The sequence below is a fragment of the Nicotiana tabacum genome, chromosome 22, assembly GCF_000715075.1.
Source record: "Nicotiana tabacum cultivar K326 chromosome 22, ASM71507v2, whole genome shotgun sequence".
Classification (NCBI taxonomy): domain Eukaryota; kingdom Viridiplantae; phylum Streptophyta; class Magnoliopsida; order Solanales; family Solanaceae; genus Nicotiana; species Nicotiana tabacum.
The window spans coordinates 101,022,445-101,029,910 of record NC_134101.1 but is presented as its reverse complement, the minus strand read 5'-3'; positions in this window follow the sequence as shown (position 1 = coordinate 101,029,910).

The window sequence follows — 7,466 nt, the reverse complement described above, 5'->3', positions numbered from 1 at the left end:
TTCTTCTTTCTCCTCTTTTTGATTTTCTTTTTTTTCCTTTTTTTTCATTTTCTTTCCCTATTATAGAAGCCAGTCAACATGTAAGCCGAAACAGACAGATATGCAAGTAGCACGTAAGATGCATCAGTATGGTCTTTTAATTTGGGTACACATGTCCTAGACGGACCCAACCCCTGTGTTGAGTCCCCACTGTCAAATGCAAGTGATGCAAACAAGCGTTCCTAATAGGGATCCGGCATGAGTCTATGTTATTCTAGGTTTAAAAATCTGGGTGTATTGTTCTAGACCTGGCTTACCCGAGCGGACAGCTCGAGCCGAGCGGGGGCAGCGTACCGGGAATACAGAAGCTTCACCGGCTTTGCAACTTGTCTGAACCTCGTTCTAAAATTGGGATATGACTCTAACAGAAAAAAGTCACACGAAGTGCACACTTCCCAAATGATTTAGAAGACTCAGAGAGAAGATGGTTTCGTAACAATTTATATACGGTTCAAACAATATTATAGCGGTAAAAAGTGACATTTAGCACATTAGGCTCAAACATGTAAAAAAAATCAGATAATAAATAAAAGTCAAGTATAACAATTATTCTAAGCTTGAATTCTTGAACCCTGAACCAGAAGTTCTGGGTTTTTGTCCCCAGCAGAGTCTCCAGAGCTGTCACACCTCCTTTTTACTACACCCCGGAAGGGAGTATATAAGGGAGTTTTTCCAACTTAAAGTGACAATCAAAACATGATCATTTTATTAAAAATTCAGAGTCGCCACTTGGGATAATTTATGGTGTCCCAAGTCACTGGTTTAGAATCCCGAATCGAGGAAAAGATTGACTCTGTTTTATAGTCCACGAACACATAAATCTGGGTAAGGAATTCTGTTAACCCGGGAGAAGGTGTTAGGCATTCCCGAGTTCCGTGGTTCTAGCACCGTCGCTCAACTGTTATTTTTGGCTCAATATTTGATTTTAAAAACACTTTTAGACCTATGTGCATTTTAGCTTTAATCTTCTTTTAATTATTTTAAGGAAGATTTCAACGTCATCTAAAACACGTCCTTGGACCACGCCACATGAAATGCACCCGCAGTCCGAGACACATTTTATTTAACGTTGCTAAGATTTGGATTTGGGTCACATGAAATGCACACCCGAGTTTAGGAAAGTAATTTTAAATTACGCGCCTAAAGCAGCTACGCATTTTCAACTTTGCGAGGGCCATGGACTTAGGGGTTTTATTTGGCATGGCGTAACATTTATTTTACCCAACCATTCATTTAATCAAATTGGTCCAAACTAAAATACAATAATACTTTTTAAGCTTAATCTAATCTTCTGGTTTTCTAAGACAACCAAATGGCCAAACTAGCTTAAATACTAACTAAATAACTCATTAATTAGTAAAAGTACCTCAAATTTAAAAATAATCATCACAACCAACTTGTCAAATTCATGCCAACTTTCCGACATCTTCACATTCAAACAGAATAACAAAACTAACAAAACACAAAATAATAAACGTTAATAAATGGCTAAACCATACCTAGAACTATTCAAATGAACAAGAGCAAAAGAATTGAAATAGGGGTGGTTTTGGGACTGCTTTTCGGCAATTTTGAGGTGAGTTTTGGCTGTTTTTTAGCTCGATTTTTATGGCTACTTCGCTACGTTTTTTCAGCTGAGTTTTGGACTGTTTCACGGGGAAAAGAGCTGGGTTTTCGAGCTGTTTCGGGGTCGTTTTTGTGGTTGATTTCAGCTGCTTTTCTTTAGCTTTGCTGGCTGCGTTCTTTGATGGGACAGAGGTATTTTCACGGCAGTTTGAGTAGCTGTTTTGGTGGAGGAAATAGATCTCTTTGTTGCTAGTTTCAATGGAGTTTCCAAGTGAGTTTAAGCTTGATTTTCATGGCCTTTTGGGAGGCTGAATTTGTGGTGTTTTCAAGTGGAAAAGGGACAACATTTTGAACTGGTTTGCTCACAGATAGAGGTTGGTTCTTGGCTCTTATCATGGCTGGATTTTTGGGGTAAGATAACAAAGACAATGACAGCTTTTTATTTTAAGAACCTAATCAGTAGAAAATCAAATATCTTATACAATCAAATTCAAACATCAGGCACGAAGCCGATCCTTGGAATCCAATTCAATATGACAAATTATTACTCTACTTGCTTTAGGTGTAATCGTTCTCTAATCAAATTCATATAGCTGAGTTTATATACACTGGTTTCACGTTTTTGTTACCCGTCGTCATGACCCTTCATCAAAATTAAACTTCTGCTTACTCAAACTAATAAACATATATTCATCATTCAATATGCTTATCCAAGGTAAGGCAACAGATTCAACCAAACAACAGAAAAAAATGGAGCCAAAACAAATCAATATTTCATTCATTCGAACTAGAAACAATCAAAGAAACTGGAAGTGTACATACCTAGTATTTAAAACAAACTTGTGAGGCCAAATAAGGCTAAGAAGGAGACAGAGTGGAGCTCAACTTCTACATGAATACAACAACAGCAGATTTTCGAACTCAGCAATTTTTAGAAACCCAGGAAGCGTTTGGTAATCAAAACTCGCAAGCCATCGAGTTGATTTCGGATTTTTCCCTTGAAATTCCACTTTCCCCTTTTTCTTTTGTTTCTTTTTAGAACTTTGCTTTCTACTCAAAACACATGCACAACTTCAATTTAAGTCCAAAATCAGCTCAAGCAACCATGAATTATTGAAACAAAACAACAGAAATCAGACTAGCTTTTTAAATCTTTTTTTTTTGGTTTTTGATTATGTTTTTCGAGAGTTTTCGCCAAATCTGGAATCTTAAATTCCAGTTGCTGCTAAGGCTTTTTGCGTGTATATGTTAGTGAAATCAGAGAGGAAGGAGAGGGAGAAGGATTATGTGAGGGACCTGAGAGCTAATTGGGATGGATTTTTCATTTCAAAAGAGAGCAGATATGGAGCGTCGTTGCTCTGTATTTTCCAAGGGTCTTAGGGGTCTAAATTGTATGGAAAAATATGATCCCTTAAGTCTAGGTCTTGCCTTTTTATAAAAAAAAGTTTGGGCTAAGAGGGTATTGGGTATGGTATTGGACCGATTTTGACTTGGGCTGGGGAAATTTGTTTGGATTGATTTTGGCTTTAAAATGGCCCAAGTTCCGAATTTAAACCCAATTAATTAAACTCCTTATTTTCTTTTCTTTTATTTTCTTTAATTAAAAAAAATCATAGAAAATAAAATCCTAGATTATCTAAAAATGTGAAATTAAACTAATTAAATAACTATAAAAATTGTAAACATTACTTAATTCTAAATTAAAAGAGAAAAATCAATAAACTAAAAGTAAAAGACAAAAAATGTAAAAATGAGCTATTTTTGTGATTTTCAACTTTTTATAAAACAAGTAACTACCAATTAATCCTAAAAAATATAAAAATAAAGCCTAAATGCCATGAGTGATATTTTTTGGGTATTTTTTATGATTTAAATAAAACTTAAACATGCACAAAAATGCAAATAATTAAAAACAAATTCTACAAAAATTTCCTAAAATGTCAAATAATTAACAAAAAATCTACTTTCTTGGGATTTTATAGGAGTATATCATATAGGCCAAAAAATCACGTGCTCACAGCCCGTAGGCGGTTTTAAAACGATGTCGAGCCTGGATCCTTTCACATTCAAGGCACCATTTGTGAAGAGGGTCCATACCCCCCATGATGTACCCGTTTTTAGGAAGAGTTCCTTTTCTACTTCGGGTACGAGGGCAAGCGTGAAATCAGCCATGAAGTCTGCCAAAATTTGAGACTTGATAGTTGTTTGAGGCTGATATTCGATATCATACCCTCCAAGTTCGATGGCCCATTTGGCCAATCTGCCCAATAATTCAGGCTTGTGCAAGACACTTTGAAGTGGGTACGTAGTCAATACACATATAGGATGGCATTGAAAATATGGTTTTAATTTCCTAGATGCGCTTATTAATGCAAGAGCTAACTTTTCCAAATGTGGGTACCTGGTTTCAGCATCTCCTAGGGTCCAACTCACATAATGGATAAGAAATTGCGTACCTTGCTCTTCTCGAACAAACACGCCACTTACCGCCACCTTGGACATGGCTAAACACAAGTAGAGTGTTTCATCATCCTTCAGAGTATGGAGCAGGGGTGGGCTCGAGAGATACCATTTTAATTCTTCCAAGTCTTATTGGAACTCCGGAGTCCATGCGAAGTTGTTCTTCTTCTTGATTAGGGAAAAGAAATGATGGATCTAATCCGATGACCTCGAGATATATCGACCTAGGGCATCTATCCGTTCGGCCAACCGTTGTATGACTTTCACATTGTTCGCTACGGTGATTTCCTCGTGACTTCGATTTTATCGGGGTTGACCTCGATACCCCTGTTCGACACCATGAAGCCCAGGAACTTGCCCAAGCCGATTCCAAAAGCGCATTTCTTGGGGTTGAGCTTCATGTTGTACTTTCTTAGGATATCGAATGTCACCTGCAAATGGGTCAAATGGTCCTCTGCACGCAGGGACTTAACTAGCATGTCATCAATATAAACATCCATGGATTTTCCTATTTGATGTTCGAACATCTTATTAACTAGGCGTTGATATGTGGCTCCTGCATTTTTTAGTCCGAAGGGTATTACATTATAACAATACGTACCATACTTTGTGATGAACAAAGTCTTTTCCTGGTCCTCTGGGTTCATTTAAATTGGTTGTACCCGAAGTAGGCATCGATAAAAGTAAGGATCTCGTGACCGGCCGTAGCATCGATCAAACGATCAATGTTGGGCAATGGGAAAGAATCTTTAGGGGATGCTTTGTTTAAATCTTTGTAGTCTACACACATTCTAAGCTTATTCCCATTTTTAGGGACTACCACTATGTTAGCTAGCCATTCGGGATAATTTACTTCCCTAATGGATCCTATCTTGAGAAGTTTGGTTACCTCTTCTTTGATGAATGCATGTTTTACCTTGGGCTAAGGTCTCCTTTTTTGCTTCACTGGTTTAAATCTGGGATCGACACTTAGTGTTGGGTAGTTATCTTCGGTGGGATCCCTGTCATATCTAAGTGGGACTAGGAAAAGCAATCAATGTTATCGATACGAAATTGAATGAGTTTTTTCTTGAGTTCGGGAGTTAACCCCGTCCCCAAGTATACCTTTCATTTTGGAAAATGCTCGATTAATATGGCCTGCTCGAGTTATTCGACTGTGGACTTCGTCGCATCCGATTCCTCGGGGGCAACGAAGGCTCGGGGGTGAGGAAATCTTTTTCTTCATCCTCGACCACCTGTTCATCGATCACCTGTCCCTCGGGCTCAATCGAGGGTATGGGTGTGATTGCTATTTTGCCACCTGTTTGTCCTTTGACTTTTTCAATGTGGATGGTGTCGATACAGGTGCCAAGTCGTGTACTGCAAACATCTCCTTAGCTTCATGCTGCTCTCCATATACTATTTTCACACCATCCTTTGTTGGGAACTTCATCATTTGATGAAGGGTTGATGGTACTGCCCTCATGTTGTGGACCCACGGCCTTCCAAGTAAAGCATTATACCTCATATCTCTTTTGATGACATGAAACTTGGTGTCTTGTATGGTTCCGACCACGTTGACTGGGAGGATGATTTCCCCTTTCATCGTTTCACTTGCCATGTTGAATCCATTCAAGACTTGAGAGGCAGGTATGATTTGGTCAAGTAGCCCGAGCTGCTCCACGACCCTTGATCTAATTATATTTGCTGAGCTACCTGGATCCACGAGAACACGTTTAAATTGAACTTTATTTAAAAGGATAAAAATTACCAGTGTATTATTATGAGGCTAAGATAAGGCCTCGGTGTCTTCCTCACTAAATTTGAGGGTATCCTAGGGCATGTAGTCTCGAGTCAGCTTCTCTCGTATGATAGATACTTTGGTACGTTTGAATATGGGTCTTTGTGGGACGTCGACTCCACCGATGATCATGTGAATGACATGTTGAGGTTCTTTAGGTTCATTCTTCCTGTTTGAGCCTCTTTCTCGAAAATGCTTCTTGGCACGGTCGCTGAGAAATTCACGAAGATGCCCCTCATTGAACAACCGGGCTACCTCTTCTCTGAACTGCCTGCAATCCTCGATCCTATGCCCATGTGTACAATGATACTTGCATATCAAGTTGGGGTTCCTCTGAGAAGGATCGGTCTGCATAGGCTTGGGCGATCTAGTATCTCTAATTTTGCCAATGGATGAGATGATGCCTAAGGCATCGACGCTGAAGTTGTACTTTGATAATCCGGGTGCCTCCACCGGTCCCAAGTGCCTATCAAACCCGATTTTGCTCATGAGTCCCCGAGAACTTTGACCTCGATCTGCTCTTCAATCATTCCGAGGTATGTTACGCCTTGAAATGTTCTTTTGATCTTCGACGTATGGCTGATATCTTTCCTTATTCGACCTTGACGCCCTGTCTGCATTTCCTGACTCCTTTATTAGTAACCTGCTTGGATAAACTATGCCCAAGGGGGCTCCCAACTGGTCATCCTCGAGCCTAATTTTTGATTGGTACCTGTTATGCACATCCTCCCAAGTCACAACAGGATACTCGATCAAGTTTTGCTTTAGCTGCTTCGAAGCTATCGAACTTCGTTCATTTAACCCCTGAGAGAAGGCTTGTACAGCCCAGTCATCGGAGACTAATGGTAACTCCATTCGTTCTGACTGGAAACGGGATACAAACTCCCTCAGCATCTCGTTCTCCCTTTGCTTTATTTTAAATACGTCGGACTTCCTTGTTGCAACTTTTATGGCACCGGCATGTGCCTTTTCAAACGAGTCTACTAACATGGCAAATGAACTGATAGAGTTCGGGGGTAAGTTATGGTACCAAATCATGACACTCTTACACAGAGTTTCCCCAAACATTTTTAGCAAAACAGACTCAATCTCATAGTCTTCCAAATCATTTCCTTTTATGCCACAAGTATATGTGGTAATGTGCAAATTGGGATTAGTGGTTCCGTTGTATTTTGGGATGTCTAGCATCCAAAACTTCTTCGAGATGGGCTTCGGAGCCACAATTTGGGGGAATGGTTTTTGCACGAACGTTTTCGAGTCTAGTCCTTTCAAAATTGGAGGCGCTCCTGGTATCTGGTCGACCCTAGAGTTGTATGTCTCCACCTTTTTGTCATTTTCTTCAATCTTCTTTTCTCCGATCTCAATCCTTTTGGTGAGCTCTTCAAGCATCCTCATGATGGTGGGGTCAGTCCCCGAATTATTTTCGTTTGATCTCTCCAGTTCTAGTTCAGCAGGTCGAGTATTCTCATGTTCAGCTACGCTCGGGGTCTTATTTTGACTCTGAAGTTGAGTGATGGCGATTTGTTCCTCGTGCACTTCCTTAGGGTTGATTGGTGGTACACCGACCCATATACTGTTGTTTTCTCCCAGACCTTTGTTGTTATGGACATGCACGTTTTGT